General features: G+C 45.5%; 1 protein-coding gene across 3 annotated transcripts in view; it reads right to left on the bottom strand.

The window, feature by feature from the left end:
- The window catches only part of SH2D4A (SH2 domain containing 4A), a 141,984-nt gene extending 131,058 nt beyond the window's left edge, over positions 1-10,926 (bottom strand). For 2 of the 3 annotated variants that reach the window (XM_040417901.1, XM_040417902.1), the window contains exon 1: positions 10,866-10,926. The gene's annotated coding sequence lies outside the window, so the exon portion shown is untranslated. The remainder of the gene's footprint in view (positions 1-10,865) is intronic. The other variant, XM_040417900.1, reaches the window with a different exon arrangement.
- Positions 10,927-18,669: the final 7,743 nt, after the last annotated feature.

Genomic DNA, 18,669 nt, shown 5'->3' with positions numbered 1-18,669 from the left:
TTTTTTAACAGAGGAAAAAAGTTCTGCATTCAGTTGTGTTGAGCGAGCACCAAAGTGCTCATGTGCAACACTTCACAATGCTCGGGTGTTCTACTGAGCACCCAAGCACAATGGAAGAACCCCAGGCACCCCCTGCTCTGAAGAGGGGAGGGTGTCAGGACTCTAGTTCAGCTTAGGAGTCCCTGCTCTGACTCCATATATAGCTATATCCATGTATGGAGTCAGTGCTTGGGGACACTCCAGTGTATTTAAATCTAATTTCTATTAGATTTAGATAGCTTCTGCCAGGATTTGAACTCCCAACATTGCACATTAGAGGCAAGGACCTAATCCACTTAGCTATAAAGCTGAATGCTAAAACTGTGTCAGAAAAACCTCATAGTAGTTTCTGATTTAGTGAGTATTCCTATTAAGCAGAAGATTTATTTTATATTTCTGTTCAGGTTAACAAACATGAAGCTGTTTAGTGTAGTGGTTAACATCCTTGCCTCTAATATACAAGCTTTGGGTGTTTGAATCCTGGCAGAAATAGAGGTTAAATTAAAAAAAAAAATTAAAAAAAAAAATTAATAATAATAATAAAAGAAATAAATAAAAAAATAATATATATATTATAGCTTGAGGAAGGCTCTTGTGAGCCGAAACGTCGCAAGTTTGCCATACTATGGGTGATTAAACTTTTTTATTTCACTATCATTTTGGAGTGCAGTCCGACTTCTTCCGTCTCTACAATACTAGGGTATTGCCGCTACCCCGTGCTGGACGTTGCACCCACACCTTGGCTGGTGCTCCCGCTGGATTCTCTCCTCTTTCCATATATATATATATATATATATATATATATATATATACAGTCCTGATCAAAAGTTTAAGACCACTTGAAAAATGGCAAAAAATCATATTTTAGATTGCTGGATCTTAACAAGGTTCCAAATAGAGCTTCAACATGCAACAAGAAGAAATGAGAGTGAGACAAAACATTTTTTGAGCATTCAATTAATTGAAAATAACGATTAAACTGAAACAGGCTGTTTTTCAGCTGATCAAAATTTTAGGACCACATGCCTTTAAAAAGCCAAATCTGTGCAAAGATGTGGATTCATTGTCATTTTCTGTCAGGTAGTCACACGTTGTGATGGCAAAGGCAAAAAAACTCTCCCTTTTTGAACGTGGTGGGGTTGTTGAACTGCATAAGCAGGGTCTCTCACAGCGCGCCATCGCTGCTGAGGTGGGACGCAGTAAGACAGTCATTTGGAATTTCTTAAAGGGTTTCTGTCACCCCATTAAACCGTTTTTTTTTTTTTTCTTTAATAATAATCCCTATAGTGCGATCTCATGATACATAATCAAATTAATAATTTTGGTTCAGTAGATTTTGCTAAAAAACGATTTTTAAAATATGCTAATTACCTTGCTACCAGCAAGTAGGGCGGCTACTTGCTGGTAGCAGCCGCATCCTCCGATGGTAATGACGCCCCCTCGGCATGCTGATTGACAGGGCCAGGGAAGGTAATCCTTCTCTGCTGGCGCTGTTAGAATTTGAAATCTCGCGCCTGCGCCGTACCTGGCTTCAATTGGCGCAGGCGCACTGAGAGGCGGCCGCTCTGCTCGACCGCTCCATCCTCAATGCGCCTGCGTCGATGACGTCATCGCATACACCCGGAAGAGAAGACGCCGCTACCAGCAAGTAGCCGCCCTACTTGCTGGTAGCAAGGTAATTAGCATATTTTAAAAATCGTTTTTTAGCAAAATCTACTGAACCAAAATTATTAATTTGATTATGTATCATGAGATCTCACTATAGGGATTATTATTAAAGAAAAAAAAAAAAAACGGTTTAATGGGGTGACAGAAACCCTTTAAATGATCCTGAGGGTTATGGAACAAAAATGTCAAGTGGAAGACCCAAAAGAATTTCATCAGCACTGAGCTGGAGGATCCAATTGGCTGTCCGTCAAGACACTGGACGATCCTCGACCCAAATTAAGGCCCTTACGGGTGCTGACTGCAGCCCCATAACCATCAGACGGCATCTGAGACTGAAGGGCTTCGAAAACAAAAAACGTCTTCAAAGACCTCGTCTCCTTGAACGCCACAGAATTGCTCGTTTGGACTTTGCAAAAGAGCACCAAACATGAGACATTCAAAGGTGGAAGAAAGTTTTATTCTCTGATGAGAAAAAATTTAACCTTGATGGTCCTGATGGTTTCCAACGTTACTGGCATGACAAGCAGATCCCACCTGAGATGTTTTCTACACGCCACAGTGGAGGGGGCGCCACAATGGTCTCGGGTGCTTTTTCCTTCAGTGGAACAATGGAGCTTCAGGAAGTGCAGGGGCGTCAAACGGCCGCTGGCTATGTCCAGATGTTGCAGAGAGCATTCCTCATGACTGAGGCCCCTCGTCTGTGTGGTAACGACTTGGTTTTTCAACAGGACAACGCTACAGTACACAATGCCCGCAGGCCAAGGGACTTCTTCCAGGAGAATAACATCACTCTTTTGGCCCATCCTGCGTGTTCCCCTGATCTAAATCCAATTGAGAACCTTTGGGGATGGATAGCAAGGGAAGTTTACAAAAATGGACAACAGTTCCAGACAGTAGATGGCCTTCGTGCGGCCGTCTTCACCACTTGGAGAAATGTTTTCACTCACCTAATGGAAACGCTTGCATCATGCCGAAACAAATTTTGGAAGTGATAAACAATAACGGCGGAGCTACTCATTACTGAGTTCATGTTTGGAAGTTGGATTTCTGTTTTGGGGGGGTTTAGGTTTTTTTGGAGGTGTGGTCCTAAACTTTTGATCAGCTGAAAAACAGCCTGTTTCAGTTTATTCGTTGTTTTCATTAAATTGAATGCTCAAAAAATGTTTTGTCTCACTCCCATTTCTTCTTGTTGCATGTTAAAGCTCTACTTGGAACCTTGTTAAGATCCAGCCATGCTAAATATGATTTTTTGCAATTTTTCAAGTGGTCTTAAACTTTTGATCAGGACTGTATATATATATATATATATATATATATATATATATAAAATCATACTTTTGATATAAATGAATAAATAATATGTGGGAAACTACTACTGATGTTTTTAGCCATAATGTATTTACATATATTAAAATATATTATATATTCTAAATATATAATAATATATGTAAAAATATTGTGGCTAAAAACGTATATATGTATAATAAAAAAAATTGAAATGTTTCTGCCGGGATTCAAACTCCCAAGATTGTACATTAGAGGAAAGGACATTAGAGGAAAGGATGTTAACCGCTACACTATACACAGAAATATAAAATAAGTCTTCTGCTGAATAGGAATACTCACTAAATCAGAAACTTCCATGAGGTTTTTCTGACACAGTTTAGCATTCAGCTTTATAGCGAAGTGGATAAAGTTATGGCAGATGTGACTGTAGCCTGTGATACACTTAGACTTGCCAAAACTTTTCTTTCTGTACTGATTTTAACATATCTTAACAATATAGAAAACTCACCTTTCATTCATAAGCCCCGATATCTTAATGTACCTCTAAAAGAAAGGTGTTCACATATAGATCACATACACAATTCAGTCGGTGCTGTATTTACTTTTGTCCATATCGGAAAGACATTTGCAATAAAAACAAAAAAATCAGGATCTGGAAAACTTTTAAGCCAATAATTATCTTGGTGCCTAATGCCTCACTAAACTTTGGTCCACATTTACTATGTTAAGTGCTCCACTTTCAAGGCATTGTTTGCACCAAAATTGTGGCTCACCTCGTTTTAGACACATTTACTATTATTAAAATGATTACTTTTTCTGACATCCTCAATATTTCCTGGTTTTAAACAAGAATATGGATGTGGCAAGCTCTAGTCTACCGTCAAGATACATGTATGAAGCTGCAATCCATGATTCTGATGTATAAAAGCGGTGCTAATTGGTCTAACGTTTATGGTAGATGGAATTTTGGTCGGGAGACAATCTCCAATAAAAAAGCATAGATAGAACCCAGACATGGTCACAAGTTTATAAAAGTTTATAAAATTAAAAAAGTTTATAAAATTAAACCTTTCCATAGTCCTGCCACTTTACAAATCACTGGTCAGACCACACATGGAGTACTGTGTACAGTTCTGGGCTCCAGTGAACAAGGCAGACAATAGCAGAGCTGTAGAGGGTTCACAGGAGGGCAACTAAAGTAAAAACTGGAATGGGTGGACTACAGTACCCAGAAAGATTATCAAAATTAGGGTTATTTAGTTTAGAAAAAAGACGACTAAGGGGAGATCTAATTACTATGTATAAATATATCAGGGGTCAGTACAGAGATCTCTCCCATCATTTATTCATCCCCAGGACTGTGTCGAGGGGACATCCTCTGTGTCTGGGGGAAAGAAGGTTTGTACACAAACATAGAAAAGGATTCTTTACGGTAAGAGCCGTGAGACTATGGAACTCTCTGCCTGAGGAGGTGGTGATGGTGAGTACAATAAAGGAATTCAAGAGGGGCCTGGATGTATTTCTGGAGTGTAATAATATTACAGGCTATAGCTACTAGAGATGGGTCGTTGATCCAGGGAGTTATTCTGATTGGAGTCGGGAAGGAAATTTTTTTACCCTAAAATGATGAAAATTGGCTTGCAGGATAACAGGCTGAACTGGATGGACAGATGTCTTTTTTTCAGCCTTACAAAGTATGTTACTATACTGTTATAAATGGAAAAGTTCTACATTACGCATATCTATTACAGATATTCCTTAAACTATGAGCACACATAGGGTTGATTGTAAAATCTGTATCTTGCAAAGATATCCATGGACGTTATAACTAATAGTTGGGCTAAAATGAATTTAAAAGGCTAAATTTGGCCCATGAATCCAGGACTCAGGGGCGTAACGATCGCGGTCGCAGGGAGTGCGACTGCGACCGGGCCCGGCGGGGGGAGGGGGCCCGCTGTACTAACATGTAATGAAGCGCTGTGAAGGGGCCCGGCATGAAGTACAGTGACAATGCCGGGCCCCGTCAGGGCGCTCCATTCAGAGGCGTAGCGTGGGGGGGGGGGCCGTCGCCCCGGGCGCCACTCTGCAGGGGGCGCCGTCTGCGGGGCTGGCACAAGTTAAATCGCCGACGCTGTGTTTTTTTTTCTTCACACAGCGTTCGGCTGCAGAGCAGAGTGAGGAGGCGATAGGGGGCGGGGCATGCACGGCAGTTCCCGATAGGCTCCGCCCACCTTCCAGGCGGGAAGTACAGTGCAGACTGCAGAGCCAGGAGCCGGAGGCAGCAAGAAGAAGCAGAAGATTATGGCTGCAGCTGAATCAGTAGGAGACTGTAGTCCAGCCATGAGCCTAGAAACAGTGATTCAACTTGAATTACTTAGTGGGGGCATTGTGCACTGTCTGTGGGGACAGTATTACTTTGTTGGGGCCCTGGGGCGCAAATTACGTAATGGGCAGTGCCCATTACGTAATTTGCCCCCCAGTGCCCCCACTAAGTAATACTAACTGCCCCCACAGACAGTGCACAACTCACTGCACACTGCCCATTACGTAATTTGCCCCCCAGTGCCCCCACTAAGTAATACTAACTGCCCCCACAGACAGTGCACAACTCACTGCATACTGCCCATTACGTAATTTGCCCCCCAGTGCCCCCAGTAAGTAATAGTGCCCCACAGACAGTGCACAGTTGTGGCAGTATTACTTAGTGGGCCACTGGGGGGCAAATTACGTAATGGGCAGTGCGCAGTGAGTTGTGCACTGTCTGTGGGGGCAGTATTACTTTGTTGGGGCACTGGGGGGCAAATTACTTAATGGGCAGTGCCCATTACGTAATTTTCCCCCCAGTGCCCCCACTAAGTAATACTAAGTGGCTGAACAAATGCATGCCCTCGCAGGGGCAGCAGTGCAGCACAATCCACCATTATCCGGCCGGCCAGCAAGTACAGGAACAGCCAAACAGGAGGAGTCAGATCGATGACAGCCAGGTAGGAATCAGGAGAAGATGTTAGAACTTAGATGGATGGATCACAAGTAGGGGGAGTGGAGCGGGCGGCGGCTAGTCGGGATTCGGACTCGAGAGTGCCGGCGCCCCCAGGCAGAGTGCGCTCTACGCGGTGGCCTACTCTGCTTATAGGTGGCGCCGGCCCTGGATTCAAGCGACCCTGAGACAGAGTGAGTGACAGTCAGTGTCACTGTCCCAGAGTCCCAAAGTCCCACCCTGAGTGTGTAATTAGGTCAGTAGTTTACTTTGTTGGCATTGGCTGAGGGCAGGCAGGCTTTAGGGGTAATATATGATTATATGAGTTAAGTGCCAGTAAGTGTCATGAGAGCCAGGCCAAGGCTGCCAAGCAGATGGCACCATGGCACTGCAGTCAGAGTGCTGGTGAAGGATGACCAGGGACACTGAGACAGTACTGCCTCTCTGGGATGCCATCTGCCCATCTCTGCTGTCCATATACCAGGCCTACCCTGGTATATGGACAGCAGAGATGGGCAGATGGCATCCTCTGGGCAGTACTGTCTCTCTGGTCATCCTTCACCAGCACCCTGACTGCCACGGTCCTGCTTGGCCTGGCTCTCATGGCACTTCACTGCCTCATGCTTGGCTATCAGCGCTGAGTGACTCAGTGCTGATAGCCGAGCACCAAGCAGTGAAGTGACATGAGAGCCAGGCCAAGCAGGACCGTGGCAGTCAGGGTGCTGGTGAAGGATGACCAGAGAGACAGTACTGCCCAGAGGATGCCATCTGCCCATCTCTGCTGTCCATATACCAGGTCTACCAGCATTAGCCATTGATATACCACCTGCCTGCCTGGTCACCCCACCTAACACTCACGGAGACAAGTGACTCAGACTGTTAGGTGTGGGGGGACCAGGCGGTATATGAAGGGGTAATACTGGTAGGCCTGGTATATGGACAGGAGAGATGGGCAGATAGCATCCTCTGGGGGTTGTATCTTACATGGGACTGTATGCTGGAGGAGCTGAAGGGAGAGTGATGTGTTTTACATGGGACTGTTTGCAAGAAGGACTAAAGGCAGGGGGAGTGTTGTATCTTACACAGGACTGTATGCTGGAGGGGCTGAAGGGGGCCATAATTATTACTATAATACTACAGAGGTGGTCATTATAATAATAATACAGAGGGGGCCATTATATATTATAATTATACAGAGAGCATTATACTTATGGGCACTACAGGGGAAGGGGACTTCTGTTATCTGAGGATGATAGTAAAGTGAGGAATCTAAAACATTTTCTGCAAAACTTTGCAGAGACGAGACATGGCTGAAAGAAGGTGTCATGATGGTCCTATCTCCGAATGAGGACGTTGATGAAAGTCTACATCACAGGAGATGTCACTGGATGTAACAGGTATGGTGCGGTATTCTCCTGTATATTTCATAGCAATGTATGTTATGTCCATCCAAATATCTGTTTCACGGTAGGGGGGAGGGGGTATATAGAATTTGTCCCACACTGCCTCAGCCTGGCCCCAGACTTGAGGTCACACTGTGTGTGTTCTGAATTCTGGGGCCTCACACCCATCTACTACATTATCTGTACTCAGAGTTATCACCGTGTTATCTGTGGTGTTACATAGGACTGCAGGTGACATCTATTACATTATTTGTTTAAAAAAGGGGCGTGGTCACAGGTTGGGGGGGGGGGGGGCGCAATACTTGGCTTGCCCCGGGTGCTTGTTACCCACGCTACGCCACTGGCTCCATTACATGTTTAATATGAGGCAAGGTGGGGGAGGTTTGCGCAGAGGGGGTGGGAGGAAGAGGGAGGACGCGCGCACTCACTCACATACACTCGGCCCGGCAGTTCTTGTCACTGCCGGGCTGTCTCCAGATCATCAGTGAAGCAGGAGCTCTAGTGCTCCCTCTGCTGGCCGCACATCGGGCTGCTGGCTGTGGGAGGAGCTCTGAAGGCCCGGGAAACTGCCTTTAGTACAGCCAGCAGTGCGATGTCAGTGTGGCAGCGCAACATCAGGGAAGAGGGTAAGTATGTGTTTTTTTTTTATTTTCCTAACACTGCAGACTGGGGGCAAAGGGGAAGGGGGGGGGTTGATAGGCACAACTAGAGTGAGGGGGCACAAAAGTGGGCATCTCTACTGAGGGGGCACCTAATCTGCCATAACTACTGTGAGGGGGGCACATAATCTGGCATAACCACTGTGAGGGGCACATATGTGGGCATATCTAATGTGAGGGGCACATAATCTGGCATAACCACTGTAGGGGGGCACATATCTGGCATAACTACTGTGAGGGGGGCACATATAAAGGCATAACTATGAGATGGCACATATAAAGGCATAACTACTGTGAGGGGGGCACATAATCTGGCATAACCACTGTGAGGGGCACATATGTGGGCATATTTAATGTGAGGGGCACATAATATGGCATAACCACTGTAGGGGGCACATATCTGGTCATAACTACTGTGAGGGGCACATAGTCTGGCATAACTACTGTGAGGGGGAACATATCTGGCCATATCCACTGTGAGGGGCACATATCTGGGCATAACTACTGTGAGTGGGCACATATCTGGGCATAACCACTGTGAGCGGGCACATATCTGGGCATATCCACTGTGAGGGGCACATATCTGGGCATATCCACTGTGAGGGGCACATATCTGGCATAAATACCGTGAGGGGGCATATATTTGGCATAACTACTGTTAGGGGGCACATATTTGGCATAACTACTGTGAGGGGCACATATCTGGGCATAACTACTGTGACAGGAACAAAGGTGGGCATAACTGCTGTGAGGGGCCACAAGAAGGACATAACTTTTGTGAAGGGACCACAAGGTGGGCTTAATTACTGTGAAAGGCCACAAGATGGGCATTACTACTGTGAGGGGCCACAATGTGGACATTAGTACTGTGTGGTAGCACTTAGGGGAAATGTCCTAAATTACCCTGCTATACATTGGCATAGCTCAGTCTACCAGGCCAGCAGAGCGCCCCCAGCTGGTAGTTTCACAGGGGTAGTCACCATCCCTTCCTTATGTGATTATTCTTTTTTTTTCTATCACCACAGGGACCTTGTTCTGGATCCAGCGGACATCACACCGACGCCAGCGACACCCTGGATGAGGTAGGACCAGATTTTATTAGGATTGGGTGAGTGTAGCCATGCATTGGGCTCTTTCACACGAGCGGATCCCGTGTGGCTAATCTGCTGTGTGAAAGAGAGCCAAGCCCCGCTCCGGACAGCAGAGACACCGAGCAGTAACATGATTGATAATGCTCCATGCCTCTCTATGATCGTTTTGCTACAAAATCACGGTGACCACTTTATCTCCCTGTGATTTTTTAGTAAAAAGGTCACAGAGAGGCACGGAGCATTATCAATCGTGTTACTGCTCCGTGTCTCTGCTGTCCGGAATGGGGCTTGGCCCTCATTCACGCAGCGGACTAGCCACACGGGAAAGCCATTAGTAAGAAAATCTGCCGCTTCTTTATAAAAATCGGGGGGTAGGGGGGCCCCGATACAAAGTTTGCACTGGGGCCCATAACACTCTAGTTACGCCACTGCCAGGACTGGTCTATGCACTGTAAATTAGTTTAACACTTTGGTTACTCTATTGATCAATACATGTGCCCATTGACTAGAAGGGGGCTATCAAGCTTCTTCTCACAGTTTACAGCGGAAGATCTATGTTGACAATTTGTTTGAGGTTCCTTCAGTTCTACAATTGAAAAAAACATGGCCATCTGACCTACACAGGTTCTTGATAACACACTGGGACAATACTCGGGTGCATGTTTTGGAGCACAGATGTGCATTTAGGCCACATTCCTTTCCAGTGAAGCCATGCTGCTAAACCTTGTTGGGTGAGGCTTAAAAAAGTTATAAAAGTGTCCATAACAGTTGATAAATGTAGTGCAAACAATTTACACCAGTTTTGTTTGGCAGAAACTGCACCAAAACATTGGGACATTTTCAGCAGTAAATCAGCACCATTATGTCTTAGTTATTTTCCTGGAGAGCTACTGTATGTAATGCTATGTACTGTAAGTGGCTTTTATGTGCTTGCTCTATCTGCTACCACTAGACATCCCCTCCACTACGTACTTTGTATAAAAAATGGACTCAGTCATAGACCTTACACCTGCTCAAGATCAAAACCTCTACAGGGCTGTATAGGGGCACAGTACTGAGAGAGTGCCCATCATCACCGAAATGTTTTTCTCCTCAATGCCAATTTAACTCTTGCCAGCATATACATTTTTTGAACTGATCTATGAATTGTCTTGTGGCTCTTGTGTCTTACAGCCAACATTTTATAAGTACTGCTGCACAACAAAATTGTGCCTATGTATGTTTCTAAGGAGACTTTTGATGTCTTATAGTATTTGCACAAGGGAGAGAATTTAGAGAACTTGAATCCCTTGTTGAAGTCACCTACTTTTCTGTTTGTTACGCCTCTCATTAACCTGAATCTCTAACACAAACAGAAGAATTCCAGTGTTACACTGGCAAAAGTTCAGAACATTATTTATCAAAAGAAAGGGCGAGGCGATTAGGTTTGCCTTTCACAGAATCGCAGAGACTTACCATAGAAGCCAAGATAACAAAATGCTCAAATACAAGTAAAAAGGAACAGAGCTAAACAACATTAACATTACAAGGCGTTTACTGAGCGGAAACAGGTTATGTAGAAGATACAGACATGCATTGATAGATGACATACATCAGGTAGTAGCTAACTTATCTGTGCAGTTTTAAGTAAAGAATAAAACTTTATGGACAATGCAGGAAGAGTTGCTGCATATGTCTTAGATTTAGGCATAAGTTCTTAGGTAAACCGAGAACATAAAGATAATTGACATGTTGTACGTACCAGACCTTTCTTTGTTGTTTGAGGAAATGGTGTAACTGACAATCCAATCTCTGTACTGAAGGAAGTGCACATGAATCTTGTCATTAGACTTGCTGGGCTGGGCATGAATACCTTGAATTTACATATCTCCACCCTAATACCAGGCTAGAACTGGCTAACAATACAATAGAATTCTTATGCTTTACTTTTAGTAATATGCACCACCTAGTGTATGGCCATGGTAATACAATGCTTTCTAAAGCATGGCGTCTACTCTAAATTGCATGCAAATTATATAATGCAGTAATACATTACGTAAAAGAAAATTCACACTTCTAGTGCATTAACTTTGTACACCTCTAGTAGCATCAAAATTATAAACAGCACATACAAATTTGAATTAGAGAACAAAAAATCATATAAACCACAGATTCTGTTGTGAAAGCAGACAGTAGAAGAAAAACAGGCAATGAACCCTTAAAAAGCAATTGTACTCTCAAACCCTATATATATATGGTGGAGTCACATTATTATGACTCATTCCTACTTTCGATGTCGACAGCGCGTAGCTCATGAAGGAAGTCACGTGTCGTGAGCTGGTTTGGTGGGTATATAATGTGTGCGGTAGGCTCTCTGCACACATATCCCTTGTTGCTGTCATGAGTAAAAGACAATTTATCAGAGTTGCTAAAAGGGATGATTATTGGCTTCCAGGACAAGGGTGATAGTATGTCTGAAACTATGCAGTTTGTGAACTGTTCGCATGTAGAGATGTCGCAAACATAAAATTTTCCGTTCGTGAACGCCGAACGCAAATTTTTGCAAATGTTCGCGAACGGGCGAACCGCCATAGACTTCAATAGGCAGGCGAATTTTAAAACCCACAGGGACTCTTTCTAGCCACAGTAGTGATGGAAAAATTGTTTCAAGGGGACTAACACCTGGACTGTGGCATGCCAGAGGGGGATCCATATCAGGGTGGGATTGCCTTTTGTGAAAAAAAATTTAGGCCGGGTACCTTCGACTGCCTTCACAGTGACAGACCAAGCTCTGATACACCAAACTGAATTGATTTTAGGAACCGGGAGATGGAAAAAGCAGCTTGGTCGGTCCTCTTACTCCCAAGTTGGGGCACTGCGCGTGCACGGAGCAATGTGCTGTGACACCCTATATGAGTGGTGTCTTAACTAGTACTATTCCTATCAGTTTAATCCCTGTTACGTCCCCTATCTGGGGACGTGTGTCGAATTGATTAACCATTGTCGAATTAACAAACCATTACGACATCCTGGAATAATTTAGTTCTGAGCTTTGTACTTGCTTTGTATTGGAATTGATGGGGATTTTTAAAATTGTCTGCATTATTTCTAATAAACTATTAAGAGACTTTATTATGATTTTTTTATTTTATGTATTAAAAACCCACCCATACAACTTAAAAAAAAAAAAAAAATTAAAGTTTTTTCTATGAAAAATTATCCAGCCAATCGCTTTTGGTCTGATCATAATGAAGCAACGGCCTTATCATCTGGGGTGTGGCAACATTGCCAACACACTCATAGAGGTGATGATCGCTTCATTGTGATACGCAAGCCCCTTCACCACAACAAGGTAACGATCACGAAGGGGAATTGACACTTGTATGTGCCTTTTTTTTTGTTTTGTTTTTGCAGCCACAGTGCAGCACCAGAGGCCAGAAAAATTAGGCATGTACACATGCCTGAAAAATAATGTTATTGTTGCAGCCGCTGTTGTAGCAGCGGCCGGAAAAATTGATGTTTTCAAGGCAGAAAGGTGACTAAAACATTGCGGCTTGAACCCTAGTTGGTGGCGGAGAATTCACGAAAGTCATTTGGTATGCAGACATTAAATACAGCAGCGTGGGGACCATTTTGAGGCCAAGGCATGTCATCAGGCCTTTTGTTAGTCAAACGTATCCCCCACTGTCAGTCCCTTCGGGATCCATGCCTCATTCATCTTAATGAAGGTGAGGTAATCAACACTTTTTTGACCGAGGCGATTTCTTTTGTCAGTGACAATGCCTCCTGCTGCACTGAAGGTCCTTTCTGACAGGACACTTGAAGCGGGGCAGGCCAGAAGTTCTATCGCAAACTGGGATAGCTCAGGCCACGGGTCAAGCCTGCACACCCAGTAGTCAAGGGGTTCATCGCTGCTCAGAGTGTCGATATCTGCAGTTAAGGCGAGGTAGTCTGCTACCTGTCGGTTGAGTCGTTCTCTAAGGCTGGATCCCGAAGGGCTGTGGCCATGTGTAGGACTGAAAAAGCTCTGCATGTCCTCCATCAACAACACATCTGTAAAGCGTCCTGTCCTTGCCGGCGTGGTCGTGGTAGGAGGAGGATTACTTTCACCTCTTCCCCTGTTAGATTCCCGTTGTGCTGTGACCGTGGCCACCCAGTACAGGTCGTTCTCCTTCATCCTTTTTATACGAGGGTCCCTCAACAGACATGACAGCATGAAAGACCCCATTTGCACAAGGTTGGATGCCGAGCTACTCATTTCCCGTTCCTCATCCTCACTGATGTCATTGACAATCTGTTCTTCACCCCAGCCACGTACAACACCACGGGTCCCAGATAGGTGACAACAACGAGCACCCTGGGATGCCTGCTGTGGTTGGTCTTCCTCCTCCTCAAAGCCACATTCCTCCTCTGACTCCTCTTCCTCATACTCCTCTTGCAGCGTTGCCGCAGGTCCGGCAAGCGATGATGACAAGGCTGTTTCTGGTGGTGATGGTGACCACAACTCTTCCTCTTCCTCTTCACGCTCATCTACAGCCTGATCCAGCACTCTTCGCAGGGCACGCTCCAGGAAGAAAACAAATGGGATGAGGTCGCTGATGGTATCTTCGGTGCAAGTGACTAGGTTTGTCACCTTCTCAAAAGGACGCATGAGCCTACAGGCATTGCGCATGAGCGTCCAGTAACGTTACAAAAAAATTCCCAGCTTCGCAGAGGCTGTCCTAGCACCCCGGTCATACAAATACTCGTTGACGGCTTTTTCTTGTTGGAGCAGGCGGTCGAACATTAGGAGTGTTGAATTCCAACGTGTCGGGCTGTCGCAAATCAAGCGCCTCACTGGCATGTTGTTTCGGCGCTGAATGTCTGAAAAGTGCGCCATGGCCGTGTAGGAACGCCTGAAATGGCCACACACCTTCCTGGCCTGCTTGAGGACATCCTGTAAGCCTGGGTACTTAGACACAAAGCGTTGTACGATGAGATTCAACACATGTGCCATGCACGGCACATGTGACAACTTGCCCAAATTCAATGCCGCCAACAAATTGCTTCCATTGTCACACACCACTTTGCCGATCTCCAGTTGGTGCGGGGTCAGCCACTGATCCACCTGTGCGTTCAGGGCGGACAGGAGTGCTGGTCCGGTGTGGCTCTCTGCTTTCAGGCAAGTCAACCCCAAGACAGCGTGACACTGTCGTATCCTGGATGTGGAATAGCCCCTGGGGAGCTGGGGGGATTCAGTTGATGTGCAGCCAGACACCGCAGCAGAAGAGGACTCAGCCGAAGAGGTTATGGAAGAGGATGGAGTAGGAGTAGTAGAGGAGGTGGCAGTAGGCCTGCCTGCAACTCATGGCGGTGTCACCAACTCCGCTGCAGAGCCACGCATTCCATGCTTGTCAGCCGTCATCAGGTTGACCCAATGCGCAGTGTAGGTGATATACCTGCCCTGACCATGCTTTGCAGACCAGGTATCAGTGGTCAGATGGACCCTTGCCCCATCACTGTATGCCAGAGATGCCATGACTTCCTTTTCAATCACTGAGTAGAGGTTTGGGATTGCCTTTTTTGAAAAAAAAAATTGTACGGGTACCTTCCACTGTGGTGTCCCAATAGCGACAAATTTTTTGAAAGCCTCAGACTCCACCAGCTGGTATGGTAAAAGCTGGCGGGCTAAGAGTTCCGTCAAGCCAGCTGTCAGACGCTGGGCAAGGGGGAGACTCTGTGACATTGGCTTCCTACGCTCAAACATTTCCTTTACAGACACCTGACTGTGGGCAGATGAGATGGAACTGCTGAAGGTGAGAGGCTGAGTGGCGGGTGGTTGAGAGGGGGCAAGGAGGATTGACATGGCTGAAGATGCTGGACCAGGAGGAGGATGGTGGCTTTGAGCTTGTGTGCTGCTTCTACTCTTCATCATGTGTTGATCCCATAGGCGTTTGTGATGTGCGATCATGTGCCTTCGCAAAGCAGTTGTATCTAGGTGGGTGTTGGATTTCCCACGACTCAGTTTCTTTTGGCACAGTTTGCAAATGGCATCGCTGTTGTCAGAGGCAGATACACAAAAAAAATGCCACACTGCTGAGCTTTGCAATGACGGCATTCTGGTGGTGGCAACAGCATGTGTTCATTGGCGTGCTGTCTGGCTGACCCTGGGTGCCGATACATGCTGTCTGACTGTGCCACTAGCTCCTTGCGACGACCTCCCCCTGCTTCCAACTCCTCTCCTCCTTTTCTCTGTCTCCCCTTCTGAACTTTCCCCCTCTTCTTCTTCTCTTCGAGCAGGCACCCATGTGGCATCCACGGACACATCGTCATCATCAACCACTTCACTTGTATCTGACACCTCAGCAAAGGAAGCAGCAGCGGGTACAACATCATCATCATCACACTGTACGTCCATGTGTGTAATGCTGCCTGACTGAGACATATCCCTGTTATCTCCATCCTCTGGCAATAATGGTTGCGCATCACTAATTTCATCCAACTGATGTGTAAATAACTCCTCTGAGGGATCAAGTGAAGCGGCTGTGGTGGCTATGGTGGTAGTGGTGGTGGCGGGCGGGAGAGTAGTAACTTGAGAGCAGGTGACCAAAGCTGAGCTGGAGGAGGATGGTGCGTCAAGGTTCTTAGCGGAAGCTGTTGAAGCTTGGGTGTCCTGTGTAAGCCAGTCAACTATTTTCTCCGAATTTTTTGGGTTCAGGGTACGTGGCCTCTGAACACTGGGCATTATTCCAGGGCCAGTGGAAATCACAGCACCATGAACACGACGGCCCCTGCGGCGTGGCCTGCCTCTGCCTGTCATTTTTTATTAGATAACTGTTACTATGCGTGCAAGGTACCGTGCCACCCTATATAAGTGGTGGGCAGTGGGCACAGTACAGTCTGTGTGGGCCTGACACACACTGGCTTGCAACTGTGATTATATCACAGAAAAATATTAAATATAATTTTTTTTTATCTGCGAGGTATTTGTGAGTGAGTGACACCCTGTAACAGTATAAGTGGAGGCCTAGCCAGTAGCCAGTGGCCACAATACAGTCTGTGTGGGCCTGATAAACACGGGCTTGCAACTGTGATTAGATCACAGAAAAATATTAAATAGAATTTTTTTTTATCTGAAAGGTATTTGTGAGTGACACCCTGTAACGGTATAAGTGAAGGCCTAGCCACTAGCCAGTGGCCACAATACAGTCTGTGTGGGCCTGATAAACACGGGCTTGCAAATGTGATTAGATCACAGATAAATATTAAATATAATTTTTTTTTATCTGAAAGGTATTTAAGTGAGTGACACCCTGTAACGGTATGAGTAGAGGCCTAGCCACTAGCCAGTGGCCACAATACAGTCTGTGTGGGCCTGACACACACGGGATTGCAAATGTGATTAGATCACAGAAAAATATTAAATAGAATTTTTTTTTATCTGCGAGGTATTTGTGAGTGAGTGACACCCTGTAACGGTATAAGTGGAGGCCTAGCCACTAGCCAGTGGCCACAATACAGTCTGTGTGGGCCTGACACACACTGGCTTGCAACTGTGATTAGATCACAGAAAAATATTAAATATAATTTTTTTTTATCTGCGAGGTATTTTCTGTCGCACCCTGTATGAATGGTGTGCACACAGTACTGTCTGTGACTGAGCCTGCAGCCTCTCACACACGGGCAGGCAACTGCAATATATATATATATATATATATATATAAAAAAAGCAGACTCATGTACCAGCCCTGAAAAGGGCTTTTTGGGGTGCTGTCAGGACGCTGTCCTTACAGCAGATGAGTCTGTGGACACAGAAAACTGCCCTAGCTAACGCTTTCCCTATTGAATCAGCAGCAGCAGCAGCAGCACTGTCCCTCCTCTCACTGAGAATGCAGATTCCGAATGAATCTAAGATGGATGCTGTCCAGGAGGTGGGAGGGTCTGGGAGGGAGGGTCTGCTGTTGATTGGCTGGAATGTGTCTGCTGACTGTGAGGTACAGGGTCAAAGTTTACTCAATGATGATGTATAGGGGCGGACCGAACATCGCATATGTTCGCCCGCTGCGGCGAACGCGAACAAGCTATGTTCGCCGGGAACTAGTAGTGCCAAGACCAGCGTGAGAGCAATGTGTGGCTCCACTCGGACTGGTTGCTACCCTTGTTACCATTGTATAAATTGTAAACTCATGATAAAAGGAAATAGATTTCTTAATCCGGTCACCAACAAGATGATTAAGATTGCACAATATTTGACCTGTGACTCATCCTACGTGGTCTACCAACTATCATGCCCATGTGGGCTGTGGTATGTGGGGGAGACCACGTGGGATGTTAAGACACGGTTAAATCAGCACCGCTACTCTATCGGGAAAGAGAAATTGGACTTGCCTGTGTCCAAACATTTCAAAGAGGCAGGACACACACAGAATGATTTAAAATTTCGCATATTGGAGCAGATTGAATTGGGTAGACGGGGGGGGGGGGGGGGGGGGGAGATAGACAAGCTCTCCTGAAGAAGCGTGAATTATTTTGGATTTATACTTTGAAAACGTTAAGACCCAATAGGTTAAATGTTGATTTTAGGGTGGACTAGTGCTGTCTCACCCCATGCACTGCCTGGTCCGTATTTCCTGCTGTGGGTTGATTGCACATGTATATAATATATTCAAGTGATTCAACTATTACTTTTATATGATAGCTTTTTTCTAAAAAATTCTCTTTGTTTTTAGATTCACCACTTTGTCGGGGTCAGGATTGAGGCACTGTGTGACGTGAAGAACACCACTGATCTGGCTGGCTACCCATGGTCTTTTTTATCCACAAATAGGATGAGTAGACTGCTGTTTCAGCGGAGATGTGCGACGTAACCTGTGCTGGTTGGGGAGCCTACCCATACAGATTTCGCATACATATTTATTTCTTTGGTTTAATGAGTGATGTTTTCTAGCATTATTGTTTTATGTAATTCTGGCTTTGACACACAGTACATGGGTGGGTGATCGAAGTGGTCCTGTGGGGTATGATTGACGGTTCGTGGGGAGTCCCCTGGCGACGTCACCATCCCACCACATTTGACACTGATGGGGACGCTAACGCGACTCATCACTGTCATAGGACACCCACTTCCCATTTCATATGTATGCCAAGGTGTCGCTTTATGGCCAGTATATTGAGGTTGACTAGACGCAAAATCCAGTGTGCCCACACTTAGACATAGTGGGCCTCCCGGGATTGCCGCAGTCTAAACCCTCATATTAATATAATACTCTTTTAAACCCATTATCCCTAATAAAGCAATTGGCTTAATGTCATCCGATCACATGATAGTGTTCATGTGATGATTGATGGGAGACCCCTACCTCAGCCTGGACATGCGCACACTGGCTGTGAGGCAGTCTCGGCCATCTTTGATGTGGTTACTAGTTAGTCTCCAAACGCTTGAGGGATCGCGATACTCATTCCTCTCGCACATGCGCAGTTACTAAATGGGAACGCCGAGATGATAGTGGTGCCGGCTTCATACAGTCTCTCACCTGACTTGTGAGTTTTAATTTCACATTAATCGGATAATGCACCTGTACTGATTA

The sequence above is a fragment of the Bufo bufo genome, chromosome 2 (assembly GCF_905171765.1).
Source record: "Bufo bufo chromosome 2, aBufBuf1.1, whole genome shotgun sequence".
NCBI lineage: Eukaryota > Metazoa > Chordata > Amphibia > Anura > Bufonidae > Bufo > Bufo bufo.
Note: the sequence above shows the minus strand (reverse complement) of the source record. Positions and strands in the feature narration are given on the sequence as shown.